The sequence below is a fragment of the Pygocentrus nattereri genome, chromosome 3 (genome assembly GCF_015220715.1).
Source record: "Pygocentrus nattereri isolate fPygNat1 chromosome 3, fPygNat1.pri, whole genome shotgun sequence".
Classification (NCBI taxonomy): domain Eukaryota; kingdom Metazoa; phylum Chordata; class Actinopteri; order Characiformes; family Serrasalmidae; genus Pygocentrus; species Pygocentrus nattereri.
Genome location: NC_051213.1, coordinates 36,323,360 through 36,340,437, shown reverse-complemented (window position 1 = coordinate 36,340,437; position 17,078 = coordinate 36,323,360). Strand labels below are relative to the sequence as shown.

General features: G+C 41.3%; 1 protein-coding gene across 1 annotated transcript in view; it reads left to right on the top strand.

The window, feature by feature from the left end:
* dnah5 (dynein, axonemal, heavy chain 5) overlaps positions 1 to 17,078 on the top strand; it is a 181,501-nt gene that overhangs the window by 420 nt on the left and 164,003 nt on the right. The window lies entirely within an intron of this gene.

Here is a 17,078-nt window from a genome sequence, read left to right as displayed (position 1 = left end):
GATACAGGTGGGTGGAGCCAGTGATCAGGGAGATACAGGTGGGTGGAGCCAGTGATCAAGGAGATACAGGTGGGTGGAGCCAGTGATCAAGGAGATACAGGTGAGTGGCACCAATGATCAGGGAGATACAGGTGAGTGGCACCAATGATCAGGGAGATACAGGTGAGTGGAGCCAATGATCAGGGAGAAACAGGTGAATGGAGCCAATGATCAGGGAGATACAGGTGGGTGGAGCCAGTGATCAGGGAGATACAGGTGAGTGGAGCCAATGATCAGGGAGAAACAGGTGAATGGAGCCCATGATCAGGGAGATACAGGTGGGTGGAGCCAGTGATCAGGGAGATACAGGTGAGTGGAGCCAATGATCAGGGAGATACAGGTGAGTGGCACCAATGATCAAGGAGATACAGGTGAGTGGAGCCAATGATCAGGGAGAAACAGGTGAATGGAGCCAATGATCAGGGAGATACAGGTGAGTGGCACCAGTTATCATGTAAATAAAGATGGTTGGGGCCTATGATCGGGGTGGTATAAGTAGGTATATCTAGTGACGAGGAAAATACAGGTGGGCGTAGCCAATGATCAGTGAGATTTGGGTAGGTGGAGTCAGTGATCATGGAGACACAGTTGGGTGGAGCTAATGATCCTACACTCAATTAGCAATAGATGGGTGGATCCTGTGATTGGGTTGGTACAGGAAGGTGGAGCTAGTGATCAGGGAGATACACATGGGTGGAGCATGTGACCATGGCAGTTACAGGTGCATGGAGCTAGTAATCAATGAGCAGATGAGTGGATGCTGTAATTGGGGCAGTACTGGCAGTTGGAGCTAGTGATCAGGGAGATGCAGGTGGGTGGAGGCTGTGATCAGTGTGTATAGATGGGTGGGGCTTGTAATCAGGGTGGTACAGGTGGAGATAGCCTCTAGTCACAGTCACCTCAGAGCTGTGGCCTGGAAAGAACCCAGTGCATGTTTTACACTATGAATCCAAAAGTATCTGCACATCTGTTCTAATCAGTAAATTCAGTTGCTTTGAGGTGCATCTATTTCAAATATAATAATCTCCACACAAAAACATTACCAATCAAATGGGATACTCTGGAGCATCTGCACATCAGTCAAGGTCACCATGCCCAATGCCAAGTGTCAGCTAGAGGGGTATAAAGCCACCTAGCATTGGGCTGTGGAGCAGTGGAACTGCATTCCCTAGAGTGATGGAGCTCCATCCACTATCTTCGGGATGAGTTGGAGAGAAGTTTGCAATTCAGAATTCAGAATCATCCATCATCAGTATCTGACCTCACTAATGCTCTTGTAGCTGTAGTTAATTAGAGCCTCACAACAATATTCCAACATCTTGTGTAAAGCCCTCCCAGAAGAGTAGAGGCTGTTACTACATCAAAGAGGGGCTACCTCCCTATCAATACCCTTGTCTTCAAAAAAAATGCGAGAGGAGCAAATTGTCTTTCTTTTTAATGTCTGTGTGCCTGTTATCTATCTCTTCATTAATTTGTTCATTCATTCATTTGTTTTTTATTCACAACATATGAAATCCAGTTAAAATTCTACTATACAAAACTACATCAGAGCTGTTTTTGATGTTTTTTTTTCCTGTTCAGCCTGGGCTTTCTTTCTTATTTGTGTGTTGTCCTTCTTGGTCTGGTCTGGAGCTAAAGATGCAGTGTTGATGGCAGTTCTAACCACAGACCAGCAGATGGAAGCCAAACTCTACAATTCTAGACGTGGAGGTCTGTGAGCGAAGCTCAAAGAGAGTCAAAGCTGATGTATTATTTGTTGTTGCCATCCCAAAAATGGAAAAAAATGGTTCTGTATAGCACCAAAAAGGGTTCTGCTATTGTTACAATGTCAAGCTTGTCATAACAGAAGAAGTCTTTCTGGTGCTACATTTTCAAAATTGTTCTAGAACCAAATACAACCCATTCTCCATTAATCTGAAGAAAGTTTTCACCATTCAAAGAACACTTTAAGCATGCAAATCGTTCTTTGAGTGAACCCTTGAAGAGCCATCTTTTTTAAGAGTGTAGGATGAACTGTGTCAGTTTAATGTGTAACTCACAATCACTGACCAGAGCACTGTGTTGATCATTAGAATGCAAGGAGCTGAAGCACTTTGTTAAGAGGGACACTAGGGTTAGTCTCTTTCAAGCCATCTAAGCATTTAGAGTATAATCAGTTTGGAACTTATTTGTTATCAGTAAGTTGCTTGCTCGTAATCTATTAACTATACAGCACTGCAACATTACACTGTATCGCATTATGTGGAATTATATCAAAGCTTATCATATTCTATCATATTGTACTGTTGTATTATGACTAGCTGGGTGTTTTGCCTTATAAAATACTAAACTCATTGTGAATATTGGAAAATTAGGATGTTTTCATGTTCAGTCTGCTTAATGCAGCCATCGTTTTATGATTCAGCCTCAGGTTCACGTGTATTTCACAGTCACATTCAAGTTCCAGTCATTTGGTTGGAAAGGTAGTAGGCTTGCTTACTCATCAGTCCTTGCATTCCGTGCTTCACAGAAGATGAAACGCCATTCAGAACTTTAATTAGTCTGGGCAGAATGTGAAGTATTGCAGATTTGTCTGATGAACCCCTTAAAATCTCAGGCTTATTACACACTAACGGTTATTACTCAGTATCTATAGGAACAATGCAAACTGGCTGAGCTATTGTTAGGTTATCGAAGTGTAATAGACTTTGGGCCTGCTGGTGGGCCCTGGCCATTTTAGAGGTTAAACTCTGTAACTGTTATCAAGAAAGCTACATATACTGTAAAATGACAAGTCACCCAACTAAAAGTTATGAAGTAACTGGTTACGCCACTTTTTTGGGTTCACTTGAGACACTTGAGTCCTTCTTAGTTTAGACAAAAGTTCTCCCAACTCCCTTTTCTAGTTGTGTATCTCAGTAAACAATATAGAATTGAATTTATTTTCCCCACTAACTGGGACTCTTTCCATCATGCAGTCCCATCAGATGAGGTATTTTCTCCTCAGCTGTCATAAAGCTTGCTCTTCCAGGATTTCTTCTTAAATGAAGGGTATTACGTAATAGTACGTTTGTCCCTCTTTGATGCAGTAACAGCCTCTAACCTCCTGCTAAAGCTTTTTATTAGATGTTGGAACATTGCTGTGAGGATTTGACTGCATTCAGCCACAAGAGCATTAGTGAGGTGATGCACTGGTGTTGGATGATCAGTTCTGGAACACAAACTCCACTCCATCTCATCCTAAAAGTGTTGTATGGAGTTCCATCACTCCAGAGCAATTCCACTACTCAACAGTCCAGAGCTGGGGGACTTTGTACCAGAGGCAGTGCCTAGCCTGGGGCCATAGCCCCCAATGGTTTTTAGCCAGCTCCAAACCTTAGAACCTTAATATTTCACACACTTCACCCCAGCTCGATTACACACCACTCTCATCATCCCACTGTTTCATTCAGGGTTGCAATCGACCGCTTCTCTAACTCAGAGAGGGAGAGAGAAAGAAAAGCATGAAAAAAAGAGACCCTGCAGAATGATAGAGAACAAGAAAGAGAGAGAGAGCAGGATAGAGAAAGAGAGTGCAAGGGAGAAGATGCCTGAGTGTCTGAAACGTCTATAAATTTCCAAATTAGTTTTTCCAGTGTACAGAAAAATCGCTCATTTGAAAAGCAGTCCAACCTGGCTCAAAGCTGTAGGAGAAAAATGTTTATCTGATATTCTGTTCTGCAGATCTCCAACAATGTTTATCTGGATCCAACATTAGCGGTTCCTTTATGGAATGCTTTGTTTTGACGTAATCTTTTATATTTAAACTCTAGTGTCTTGTTTGGCACTGCTGTGTCTGATCCACTCGTACCAGCGCAACACACACTAACACACCACCACTGTCTGTGCTGAGAATGATCCACCACCCAAATAATACCTGCTCTGTGGTGGTTCTGTGGGGGTCCAGACCATTAAAGAACAGGTTAAAAGTGGGCTAACAAAGTGTGCAGAGAAGCAGATGAACTACAGTCTGTAATTGTAGAACTAAAAGTGCACCTGTATGATAAGTGGAGCTGATAAAATGGACCAAGAGAGTAGAAACAATGTTTTAATGCTATGGCTGATCAGTGCAATCTCATGCTTTGTAACTTCCTACAGTATGAAGGCATATTGTCATAATGTAACCTGTTGCAGTTGTCTTCAAAAATATATTATTATTCTCATTATTATTATTATTATTAAGTGCCATCAAGTCATTTTAGACCCCTGGCAACCTTATGGATAGTGTTTCTCCTGAATGTCCTGTCGTCTGTTTGAGTCTTCAGGCTACTGAGTAGCTGGTTTTATGCTTCTTTTGTTTTGATGAACTGATCAAAGCATTACAGCCCAACCTATCCAATGATTTGGTTCTTCTCAGAATATGTCCAAAATAAAAGAGCTTCAGTTTGGTTATCGGTGTTTGAGTGAGAGGTGAGGCTTGATGTTGATGTTGTTCAAGATCCATTTGTTTTCTTGAACTGTCAAAAGTCTTTGCAAATGTCAAAAAGCATCAAAACCTTTCCTGTCTCACTTGTTTATTGTCCAGCTACAAAAACCTATCCATCTATCTATGGCTGAATGAAGTCCAGTGTTACCATTTTAGAAGAAGTATTGCTTTAGCATGTTTACTCATTCATACTCACTCAGGGCCAAAGAATTGAAGAGAATCGCTCAGAAAAATATCAACCAAAACCCCAGGTAAAAGTGGCCCGGATCAGATTGTCTCACCAAATTTGATTTTTTGGTTTGGCTGTTCACATTATCTTTTTTTCAATGTGATCTGTATGCGACATCAGTCTGAACAGATCAGCTCCTAAACCGACCCGCATGCGCAAAAGAACAGAGCTTCACGAGGCTCGTCCAGAGGCAAACAGTCATGATGGCCAGAGAACACCTGTGGCTCCCGGAGCTTCAGTTTTGTCTTCTCCAGCATCACAGGAGCGATTATGAACTTCCAGTGGTTGATAGCTGGGCTCATCACCCACAATGTGGTCTAGTTCGCCATAAAAAGGGTGCGTTATTTGGTCACGGCCACTTCTTTGGTTCATGTTCTCAGATTCTTTAAACGCTGCAGCCTCGGGCTCCTCCTCTTCAATGACGGAGCGGCTGCCATGAGTTTCTTTTATTTTTTGGTGCAGAAACATCAGCCTTTATGTTTATGAGTCTCAATAGCGTGAAATTATGATGAATGTCGAGTTGGACTGATGTAAAAGTTGCATGAATTCCGATCTGGCTGTTCAGACATTGCTACAGATTGGATAGGGATCGGATTTCAGTACCACATATCAAAGCGTCTCAAATCGGAATGGAAAATGTCAGATTCAGTGCGGTTTTTGCTGTTCACACAGACACACAAATGACACATGATGAGTGAAACACCCACATACATGCAGACTAGGGGCAGTGAGTACACTTGCCTGGAGCGGTGGGCAGCCCTACCCACTGCACACGGGGAGCAATTGGGGGTTGGGTGCCTTGCTCCAGGACACTTCAGTCATGTGCTTTCAGCCGAGGGGATTGAGCCGGGAACCTCCCAGTCACAGGGCTGGCTCCCTAACCTCCAGCCCATGACTGAGAGGTGTGAGCAACAGTAAAGTAGCTAAGGTGTTGATCCAACAGAATGAGGTAAAATGGTGTGAAAGACTGAAATGACTCAGGAACTAAGGAACTGAGAGATCTCCTCATGAATATACCTGAGTAGGTGTATGTATTATCTGAGAATACTCAGAGATCCATGAAAATGTAACTAGTTGCTGCCCATTTCTGGTCGCATCACTCATCTCATCTTCAGGAGGCCATGGATGGAAGAGAATTGTGTTTGTTAAGCTAAAGAAGTGTTTTAGTCACAGCAGTGATATCTGTTCATGCCATGTATCACTTTCTGGATGCGTTCATGAAACATCTTATTTTGTAGGGCTTATGTTGTTTTGGCACTGCTTTGGAAGTCCAGGTGTTATGAGGAAATACAGGTTTGTGTAGCTGAGATTGCGAGCTGAGATCTGTGGTTCTATCATGCAGCAGTTGCCAGCTGTGCAATCCCTACAACAGCACTGTTAGCATCTGTATATTTAAAACAAGTTAATATTTACTCTCTGAGACAAAGATAAATATGTAGCTACATGCTGCCTGAGAAGAAGCGCCATCTGTTGGTCTAATGGGGGGAGTAAAAAACTGTCAACAGAGCACAGGTGGGTGGTAACTAAGTACATTTGCACAGTTCCATGTATTTTAGAAGATTTTTGGATGCTTTTTCGAGTAGCTTGAGAGTATATTTGGGTGGAAAGTAACCCAAGTATGGCTTTACCTCAGTTCTGTGTTAGCCATTCATATGTAGTTAATTCCTTTTTTCATAGTTTGGTTCGCTTGATAAAACCATGTTACTGTTCTTTGTTCTGTTATTCTGTTGTTCTGTGCCTTTTTTGTACCTTTTTCACAGGCCGCAGTTTTATACAGCATTTGTTTTTGTCCCCTGTAGAAAATAAATGCCAGAACATTGAAAAAATTAAAATCCATCTGCTACAAAAACGGTCACAAAGGAAATATCTTATATCTTGTTTTATACATTACAGACTCACATACATGCTAGCACATATCCATTTTATATATATGCGTTTTAGTAAACTCATGGGACAGCAACACCTTAACAACCCCCAGGATACCACAGAAATGGCCTAGCAACACCTTACCAATCACCTAGGATGACATAGCAATGGCCTCGCAACAGCTTAAGAACCACCATACCATAGCAACAGCCTAGCAACACCTTAGCAACCTCTTAGGATACCATAGTAATGGTCAAGCAACATCTAAACAACCCCTGGACACTGTAGCAATGGCCTCCCAATACCTTAACAACCACCTGGGATACTATAGAAACAGCCCATCAACACTATAGCAACCACCTGAGATTTTAAAGCAAGTTGCTCCACAAACTTTCCTTTTCTAGTTTCTTTTTGAGTTACAACTGGACTACTCTATTGCTCACATCTCTCACTTTAAAGCTTTGGCATTTTATTTTAGACCAAGCAGATCTCAAGGCTCAGTATTTGAGGAACAGTTTGGACCAGGAACTTTTTACTCTAGTTGAATACGCTACTCTTAACTCTACCTAAGTTGTCATTTCATTGAAGTACTAAGACTTTTACTTGTGGATGGTTTTATGCTCCTCTGCTCACCTGATTTAATGATCAGCGTGAAGCAGCTTCTTTGCTTGCTGTGGAAGAGAAGGGAAGGTCAAAGGCAGATGAGTGTAGCAGAGCGTGATTAGAGTGCCTGTGAACGCTGGCTGCTGCGTGACAGTTCACTCCCTGAGAGTAAGATAAGAGTATTTTATTTTCACTTCTGATGGTGCAGGAGCTGCCCTCAGTTGTCCTCTGTGACATCTTGATTAGTAATCGTTGCTCATTTTTATGCACCCCTCTGACTTTCTGTCTGTTTGCCACTTTTTCCTGGACTCAGAGGCTTGTATCTGATTGGCTGCAGAGGCTTGATTTGGAAGGCCAAATGGAAACTTGGAGAATCAAGACGCTCCTTTCTGTGGTTATTGTGGTCTTTGCGCAGCCCTGTTTATACCGAGCGTTAACATCCATCTCCCATGATCTGATGAAATGTGGACAGTGAGATGTGTAGCCATTTGCCTCTGGGTCCTGATTGTGTCTCCAGTTGCTGCTAATCAGGTTTCATGACTGAAGGTGTGCTACTGTACACATTTACTACATCAGTCTCTTGCTGCATTTGTTGTCAGACAAAAAATTACAGTTTGCAGCTTGGAGCTTACAGTCATATGCAAAAGTACACCCTGGTCAAATGACATTTTGGTGATTTTCTAAATTAAAGTAACAGAATAAATACTTTTTTGATCCCACAACCGGGGAAATTCCACCTTCGCATTTAACACCACATACACACCAGTGAACACACACACTAGGGGGCAGTGAGCACACTTGCCCGGAGTGGTGGTTAGCCCTATCCATGGTGCCCGGGGAGCAGTTGGGGGTTAGGTGTCTTGCTCAAGGACACCTCAGTCATGGACTGTCAGCCCTGGGGATCGAACCGGCAACCTTCCGGTCACAGGGCCAGATCCCTAACCTTCAGCCCACGACTGCCCCCAAATCTAATAATAACCCCCAAATGCCCCCAGATCTTAATCTGGCCCTGGGATCACCAACACGATTTCTTCCGACTATATAAACAAAAGGAGAGGAGACATTAAAGGAAATTAAGCTGCTTTTGTCTCTGCTGTGATGATTCAGCTGACTAAGCCAGTCCTTTGTTTTTTCCTGGGATGCATTAAGACGCTTTAACGTTCACACTACAAACTTATGTGGCCATCAGTGTCAGGGTAGTTAATGTAAAAAAGTAATCCACACAAATGACTACATAATACTCTCAAACTGTAATATATTCACTGCACGTATTATTTATGAAAAAAGCTCTAATTACTCATTACTTTAATTGTACATTACTCCATAAAACCCATGCAAGCCTTTGCCAATTGAAAAGCACAAAACTCAGTAGTCCTTTTCAGTGCTTTATTTAGAAAGAAACAGTAAGCATTGTTTAAAAAGCCATGCCAATATTCATGCCTCCACTCTGAAATATGCACAGTCAGTTATGCTTGATTAAAAAGCACAGCTGAAGCTGTTTGACCACACAGAAAGTAGCCAGTAGAAACAGCACAAAAACATCCACCTCAAAGTCTTAATAATTAAAATGCAAAGCTTGCAGAGCTGTTCCTGAGTGAAAGTCTGTCTGTGAAGGTGAGGTTGGGGTTCTCTCCTCAGTACAGGATTCTTTATCCATATGTTTCAGATGAGTGCGATTAGATGAACAGATTAGTCATGGAGTTTGCAGTAGTGGACTGTTTGCATGGCAATGTTCAAATTCATGTCATGTATCACACACACGGGCAAATTGCATACAAGGACAGGCATAATGGACAAGAAATGTATGTTTTAAAAGCAGCCTGTATAAGTGATACCGAAGGCTTCATTGAACACATTATGGACCACTTTCGATGTGTTTTCATATGTGTTGCTGAGCGAGGGCTTCACATATATACAGTTGGCTTCACTGTTTTAACTTGCAAAGAAATTATTCATTGCAGTGTACACAAAATATGACTGATATGAATAATACCACTACTGCAATAATGCAATAATCCTGCAACTGTAATGTGATTACAAGAATTTAAATTGGAATGTGCTACACTACGTTTTTATTGGAAAAAATAGTTACATCACCGTTACATGTTCATTTGTACAGCATTACCCCCAACATTGGTGGCCACATGCATGTCTGACCCACCAAAGGAGGTTTGAGTGATCAGATCACAATGGACCCTGTTAGCACCTGTACTAGTGGACAGAAAATGGTCATGTCAAGTGTGAACAGGCCGTAATGTCCTCAGGATGATGGAAATCATCAACAAGATGATGTGGGAGCAAAAACCGAAGGTAGACGAGGATGAAGCTGATCTTTAAGATGAGAGTTGTTTAACTGTGGCATGACAGCATTTACATGCAATCATATAGAAGAACATGGAAAAACCCCACAAAGACAGAAATACATTCTACTGTGTGTGTGTGTGTGTGTGTGTGTGTGTGTGTGTAGGCCTGTGTGTCTCTTCTTCTTCAGGAGGGCCATCTCTCTGAGGCTCTGCATAATTCAGTAGGGGTCTCCAGTTACATGCGCCCTTGCTAAGAGGCGGCTCAGTGCAGAAAAATCAGGCGTGACGCTGTGAAATATTGATGCTGTAACTGCTTTTAAATGCAAAGCTTCGCAATCAGTCTCCAAGTATCAAACACTATGGCCGATATGGCGCTCTGCGAGGACCCGCACCGCTGTTTGATCGCGCATGGGCAGCGGCACGAAGCTTTCATGGCTCTTAATTGGCCTCAGTGTGGAACACCAGCCACTGGCATCCGGAAAAACACCAGTTATAAAAGGCTTTCCTTTGCTGGTGGCCCTCTGAGCTTTATTCGTGTGAAGTGCGAAGGCTTGCATGATGCTTCAGTAAAGGCTGGAGAAGCAACATACGGATCTGGTTCCAGAATTTGATCCCTGGGCTCTGAAAAGAAGGTGTAATGCGAGGGCGTTCCTGACAATGTTTAAAAGAAATTGCCCCCTCATATGAGAATAAAATAGAAGTAGTGATGGAAAACTGTAAATACATTCATTGAGAAATGTCATGGGTCTCATTAAACAAAGAAGGCTGTAACATCCAACATCTACAGTGACATTTTTAGAGGTGTTATGACACCCTTTGTGGCAGAGGCCTTTAAATCTGGACCTTGTTTTTCTGGTCCTGGATTTTACTGCTGAAAGTAGACTAAACTGGTTAGCCACCTAGCATTCACTCAGAGAGTTCATGGATCTTATGAAACAAAGAAAGCTATAACTTCTAACGTGCAACAACACATGAAGAGATGTTAACACACCCCAACAGGGTAGCGCTGTTTATTTATTTGATCTTTAAGTCTTATTTAGTTGGAGGTTAGCTTAGCTTAGCTAATCAATTAGTTGAGCTAATTCTTTACTCTTTCTGGTGGAGATAATGTCAAAGCATACATGACTACTACACCAGACTGTAAACTAGACCAATATTTGGATGTGCCAGTTGCAGTTTTTAAAAGTAACACTTTGTGATGAGTTTAATATGGTGAAGTTGTTAGCTAGGTAGCTAACACATTATAAGCATACATGCTAGCAGCAACAGATTATTTCCTGCTTATACTTTCTATCCCCCACTGTCCTTGTATTGTAATCCTTGATTTATGCTAATGTGAAACTTCTTCCTAACCGTGTTGTTATATCTAATATTCTGACTTCTGGTTTATCTCTCGAATCTCCTTTTAAATGATCCCAGGGCCTTTGTTAAATTTTCATTATAAACTTGTTCAACTTGAGTTTCCACTAACTCCACTATCTGGTACGGCCCAGAGTAGGATGGGTTCAGCTCTTTTTGATTCCTCTCTGTGTTCCTTCCTCATGTTCTCAGGGAGTTTTTCCTTCCCCTGCCTCCCTCAGCTTGTTCAGTAGGGGTCTGCAAAGCTGCTTTGGGACTGTTACTAAAAGCACTATAGATGTAAAACTGATCTGAACTGAATTGTTGCTGTTGGCAAGATTTGAGTCATTAACTGAGAGCAAAGAAAAGGAGCTGTGGACCCATATACCTCTATTTTGATATGTTGGATCAGTTTAACTGCAGGGCACATACTGGTTTTGTGGATGGTTTTCACCTCCTCCTCAATTCCCCACTTTATTTCCCTGAACTCTGAAGCAATTACTTGCAACCTAGTTTCAACCTGTTAGCATACAGGGCATTTATATTCATGCAGCCCTGTGCTATTAACCTCTTTCGCAGGTAGGAAGAGGAATCACTTAAGGAATCACTCTTAATGTGTATTGAGGAAGTCTAGCTGGTCTGCCAGAGTTCACAGAGGTGAATGTATTGTTTGGAGCCTAAAAGTCATTGTGCTCTCTTGGCAAGAGGTTTGTGGAGCTGTGACCTTAACAACAAAGGTCCATTCAGTGGCCCAACCAACATCTGATATGTGAGAGGACACAGGACCTCATCTGTTGATTACAAACAGGACAGGTGGTCACCCAAAACCAAGTCGGTGGCAGCCGAGCCAATGAAGAGTGAAAAGGGCGTCATGGTTTAGGATGGTTAGCTTAACTAAAGACTCCAGCTATTTAGCTGCAGCAGCAGTGGCCTTACTATCGGCATGCCATCTCAGGGACTGTAATATTAATTAAGAGGAGGATTATCAGAGAAGTTGGCAGAGTTTACCATGGAGATGCTGCACAATCAGCCTGACTTTCAGAGCAAGGTAAGCAGAACCCTTGCATGGCAAACCTCTAACTCTTGTAGGATGTCTTGTCAGGAAGGCTATTGAAAATCTTACCTGCCCTTTTCTCATGTCTAATATCCTGTATGCATCCCACACAATAACTTTGATACATTTTAATGTTGTTAATTTCACAAATCTTCCCTCTGACTGATTCCAGATCTTCTGTTTCATCTTCCCTCAGTATTTCTTCCAGGGAGTTTTTGCTGACACTGTCTTCCTCTGAGACACATATTATAGATCTGGGCATAAGTTTTCCCTTATCCCAGGGAATTCGTTATGGGTGTTGTATAAAAACTAGCCGCTTCTCCTAAAATCAAACCTCTCCTCCTTTGATAGCCTGCTGCTCCTACCAGCTTGAAAACTCTTTTGATTTAACCATCAGCAAAAAGCATCTTCCGCTTAGAGTACACACCACACACAGAGGATGTGAACATGAAGGATTTTTTCCACCATGGGATGAAGTAACGGAAGCCCTAATGAGTTTACATGCTTTTTATAAAATCTTGTTTCCATCGTAAAACCATAACAAGTTATTTTATTTATTTTCTCGATATCTTGTAAAATGTATGCCCTTATCACAGCAGAACAGGCGCTATGTTCTTGAGATGTGGAGTTATTTATATCATCATAGCAACTGTTTTATCAAGATAATATTCATTATGTCATGATAGGAACATAAATATCTTGAGATCTTGAGGAAACAACATTTGTTGTCATGAGGATATAAATAACATAAGATCTCAAGAAAACACCATTCATTTTGTTGTGATAGTGACATAGACATCACAAAATCTCAAAGAAACATGTAAAAATAACTTGCTATCACAGAAAAATGGAAAAATGAAAAAACAAGCAAATCTAGGTGTCCTATAGAGAACTTCACTGGGAACCCACTTTCTGCTGGTGCATTTTTAAAAACCCCTTTGACATAAATAAATAATTTGACAATTTAGTGTTTTTTTAACATTTTAACTAGATCTGTATTTGTCTACCTCTGCAGTTTGCCAACTCATGCATCAGTCAGCCTGTTTCCGAACAAAGGAGGCAGGTTCGGCAAACAGCAAACACATATATATATATATATATATATATATATATATATATATATATATATATATATAATAACATTACCAGCTATTGGTGTGCTGGTCCAGGTTGTCTTTCAATTCACTAACTGCTAGTTAGCTATTTATACATTAACTGATGGTAAAATCTGTGCAGTCTCAATAAAATTTAGTGCTGAGAATTGTCTTTATTGCAAAGATCTTGCACAAATACATTTTCCTCTTTGAAAACCTCAAATACACAGGCATCTACATCTTCAGCTTCTCATGCGGCCGGCCATCTTAAGGCACTATTTTTTTGTACTTTAACTTATCATAGGCCAGAAACTCAAACTTCTGGGAAGTTGCTTTGGAAAAAAACAAGTTCTAAAAAAGAGCTGCACAAATAAAATGAACAGAAATAGAATAGAATTTTCTGTGGTGCAGAAACCACCTGTATTTTCTATGCTGTTATCTAACACAGTGCCTATCTGTAGAGTCACATTGCCACATATACGGCAGTTGGTCAAAACTCAGCCTCAGCAGAAATATGTGACTAAATAAAACTCTGCTTTGATGAATAATAGATGATCTGTATTGAGCTCTTCTGAGCGCAGCACTCAAAACAGCAAATTTATTCCTGAGTCTGTTTCTAAAGCACATCTATAGAAAGATTATGGGACTGAAAATTGTTGAAGTAGGCCTGTTTGTTATTTTAGCTCATTCTGTTTCCATATAAAAGAATACTTTATCTTCCTGGCAGCGCTTGCAGCAAAATTACATTTCTTGACAAAACATTCTGGATAATGCTTTTCCACACACTCAAGATAGGTGCAGCTGCGTGCTGCTTCAGACTGGCTGGAGAGTTGATCAGAGCTGTTGCAGTTCTCTACGCGTTGTCTTTGTGGACTGCCACCTACACAGGCAGAGTACACAGCGCTGATCCCCGTGTAAATATTCAGAGGGGTCACTGGCTCTCAGACAAAGACTGGATTAAACAGCTTCATTCAGACAAGCATAATGCCATCCACCTTGAAGGCTTGGAGTAAAGCAGCTTCTATGTACACAGTTTATGTTGCACTCCATCAGCTGAATATTGGTTTATATGGCCATGTTGCTCTGGAACTTTGTGCTTTGGTGTTGAGGGTTTTTATGTTGTTTGAATAGTTTATGGGTGACTTGAACTGGCCCTGGCAGGACAAGTAGAGTTTACAAGCGGATGTCCAAGGCATCAACACTCTTATTGCTGTCCTGGCTGTAGGCCGGTGTTTGGTCAGCCTGAGCCAGTGGTTGTGTTCCTGTGTAATATACCTGAGATACCTGCATATGGAGCTGTGATGTCCCGTGCTTTTAGGAAGCAGCTATGGAAGCAGAGTGTATCCAGGGTGTTGAAGGTAAGGCATGGGTGCAGGGTGTATGGGGACAACATAGGGTAGTCTAACACTGGGTAAATTCATGGTTAGCATTGTAGGCTGTGGCTTGGGTTACCATTAAGATTGAACGTATGTTTTTTTTTGACAGAATTAATACGTGAGGAGTGCTTGCATTGGGCTACTGTGCTTCTGTGAATCCTGATAGGAATGTGTGTGTTGTTGTGCAAACCTCAATTCCAAAAAAGTTTGTGAAATGCAAACAAAAACATTTTGCAGTGATTTTTAAATCCGCTTGTATCAGCTTTGTTGTTTTTTTGTAAATGTATATGTTCATTCTGAAATTCAGGCATAAACCTATTCCAAAAAAGTCAGTACAGGGAAAATTTAAGATTATGAATGTCATGAAAACTTCATAAACAGATAATGCATCAGTAAATAATCCATCAGTCTAAGAACAATGTTCTTGCAAAGATTTTAGGCATCTCATCCCCTACAGTGCTTTATATCATCAAAAGAGTCAGGGAGTCTGAATAAATATCTATGTATAAAGGGTAAGGCTAAATAAACGACAATAAAGTGACCTTTGACCTTCAAAAAACAGGCATGCTCCCCCCCCATAGAAATCATGACATGGGCTTAGGAATATTTTTGACAAACCATTGTCAATAAACAATGTTCATCACTACATCCACCATTGCAGGCTAAGGACGCACGTGCTGAGATAAGCGAGATTTATTATGGGCAAATCCAGGGTCATCGTCTAAATGGTCCAGGTTCATGTAGCCAACACGGATTGATCGGGGGACAGACTTGATGAGAAACACACCAAACAGTTCAACACAACAACAAACAGTTCAACACAACAACAATTCAAAACAACAGAACGAAACGAGGGACAGGCGGGAAACAGGTGGAGAAATCAGGGGTGGAGTCATGAAACAAAGGGGCAGGACCAAAACAAACGTACATGGAAGACCAAAACAAAAAGCACATGGAGTGGGAGGAGCCAATCATGACAAACTGGCCTGTCTGCAGTCCAGACTTTTCTCCCATTGAAATGCATTCCTTATTATGATATGCAAAATATGTCAACAAATTTCCCGACAGGTTGCACAGCTGGAGACTTGAATGAAAGAAGAATCACAAAAAATTCTGTATCAGTTTCTGTTCAGTCCCCAAACGGTTATTAAGTGCTGTTAAAAGGAAAGGGTATTGTAACACAGTCGTATACCTGCTCCTGTCCCAGCTATTTTGGAAAGTTTTGCAGGCATTAAATTGGGAGGAGCATATATTTAAAAAAAACAATAAACCTCATAAGGTGAAACATCAAACACTGTGTTTCTGTACTGTTTTCATTGCAATACAGGTCAAAGAGAAAGTACTAATCACTGCTTTCTGTTTTTATTAGTGTTTCACCTACTACCCAACTTTTTGATGTTGGTACAAGAATAAGATGTGGACTGTGCATCAGCCTCCGTGTCTGGTGTTTTTCTGCTTTATTGGATTTCCTGACACTGGTGTGTCGAGTAAATAAGCTGGGCTGACTGTTTTATTTATTTAAAAACCACATTGGTCTTGATTGTGTTTGTTCCTGATTTTCTTGGAATAAGGCAGTCACAAAAATCTGATTTATATACTTATAATTGCCTGCTGCTCACTGCCAGTCAGATGTATGAAAAAGGCCAGTTCCTGTTCTTCAATCATATTTTAATTTCGCCACTTAAAATGTTGATATTTTTGGCATATTTGTTTCCCTTTTGACCATCAAACCAATCTGTCTGATTTTCCCTGCCCCTCTGTTGGCATGGATTCACGTGTTTATGGTTTTGTGTTTAATGGCGTTGTTTACTCAGCTAGGAAATCTCCTTGACTGCGGTCGCCTCCGCGTGTCCAGTCGCTAGGCGACAACTATACGGCCAGGGAGGAGTGCCCTATCCTTGTGAAGCGCTCCTGACTGCTCTGCAGGTCAATAACTGAGTTTGCCTCCTGCTTGTCCAGGCTTGTTTTTACTGCTCTTGGATCCTCTGGGGTGTGACCTCATGCCAGCTCATAAATCTACCCTCTTGGATCCATTTATTCCTTGCTCAAGTCCCACAAAGAATTCATCGATTTGAAAGATCTTTCACCAAATACTGCATAGGCAAAAAAGGAATGAAAGGCAGTGGAGGCAAAATTACCCACAAAAGCGTTTGCTTATTTTTAGCCAAATTTTTTTTATTACAGTTCCATAACTTTGTCACTGATGAGTTACTGTATAAGACATCCAGCCCTGTGGATAAGCATACTCATGCAACTGAACTAGCTATGCTCTGTCTTTAAATGCCTGTAGTTAACATTCAGCTGAAGTAACATAATTGGCAGTTAACATTCTCCTCCAAGCATGTCGGGCTGTTAAGTGAGCTGCGTTAGCAGCAGTTTCAATTAATGTGGTGGTTGACTTGACACATCTCAGAGGAACGTCTCACTTCTCCCTCCAAGCTTGGTAGCATCATGATTCTTTCCAAGTGAACCTGTGACTTGATTTGTATGGTGTCTGTATATCATGTGATGTGGCACAGCACACACACAGTGGGTCAAACTGGCCATGACTAAATTGGGTTAAAAAAAAAAAGAAAGTAGGTATTTTGATATAAACTTAGTTGGGCATTACACTTTTCTACTAGGTCAAACGTTTCTATAAAGTACATCTAACCTGAGAACAGTTCTTTTTCTGACTGTTTTATCAAGCTATCCCAATTTGGCAGGAAAGCCACATACCTGGCAACCTTGCT